This window comes from Aplysia californica, unplaced genomic scaffold, assembly GCF_000002075.1.
Source record: "Aplysia californica isolate F4 #8 unplaced genomic scaffold, AplCal3.0 scaffold00817, whole genome shotgun sequence".
NCBI classification, from domain to species: Eukaryota; Metazoa; Mollusca; class Gastropoda; order Aplysiida; family Aplysiidae; genus Aplysia; species Aplysia californica.
The window spans coordinates 84,374-85,639 of NW_004798087.1; positions in this window are offsets into that span (position 1 = coordinate 84,374).

A 1,266-nucleotide genomic window follows, 5' to 3' on the forward strand; every position below is an offset into this window, starting at 1 on the left:
GGCCTCGCTAGGCCAAGGCTAGACGCGACGCGCTTCGCTGTCGATACCGCGCCTGGTTATTTTTAGCTCGCGTCTCAGCGGTCACGTTCGCAAATGCACTGTTGTCACGGACTGCGAGGCCTCGTTTCCTGTCTCTATATTTTAGTGTCTCTGGCAAAAGTTAATAGAAACTTGCCAGATTGCGCATTTCCTGCCATCGGCCATTATGTATTGCATTCATTGCGGGTTGGTCGACAATAAACGATACATTTTAATCTGCAGATTGGTCAAAATCTGGCTAGGCATGATTGCGAACTTTTTGGTGCAAATTTCCTCGAAACTAGATCTAGTAAACTAGATCTAGATCTAGTTACTAGATCTAGAATCTAGATCTAGATCTAGATCTAAAATCTAGATCTAGATCTAGTTTCTAGAATCTAGATTTCTAGAAATCAAGAATAATTCAAAGTGGTTTTCCGAAATTGTGACATTCGACATTCAAACGTAAAAATAGAGAAACTTTAGGCTAGATCTAGATATAGATCTAGATTCTAGATCTAGATCTCGTTTCTAGATTTAAAATCTAGATAGATTTCTATATTAGATTCTAGATATATAGATCTAGATGTAGATCTAGATCTAGATATCTAGATCAGATCTAAAAATCTAGATCTAGAATCTAGACTCTATGTAAAGAAATCCAACAAGACAAAATTTTGGTGATACAAAATAAGTAATAAGTGTTGTAATCCAGGGTTTTTGGCAATTTCTTCAAACAGGCTCCCAATTGCCATTTTTCAACCCTCTAAAAGCTCTAAATTTGTTGGTGATTGTTAAGGTTCCCGTGTTTATTAATTCCGATTTGCGTTATTCAGGGTTAGGGTTAGGGACCAAAGCGAAACATGCCTGAGGCTATGAAAAACACAAATCGGAATTTAACGCGTTAATCTTAACAATCGCCAATGTTTTATTCTCTGGAAGCTTCGCTCACTGAACCCCTACCGGGACGCTGTCCCTGAACCGTATTGGGGAGGGGGGGTGGGGTGGCTGTGAAGCCTTTGGATCCCCGGCAGAAATTTCCTTACTTTTCAGCTTTAGCTGTTGGAGGCACTGGACACACACGCGCACACACACACGCCCACACACTCTCTCTCACTCTCTCACACTCTGTGACTCTCACACACACACTCTCTCTCTCTCTCTCTCTCTCTCTCTCTCTCTCTCTCTCTCACTCTCTCTCACACACTCTCTCACTCTCACACACACTCTCTCTCTCTCTCTCTCTCT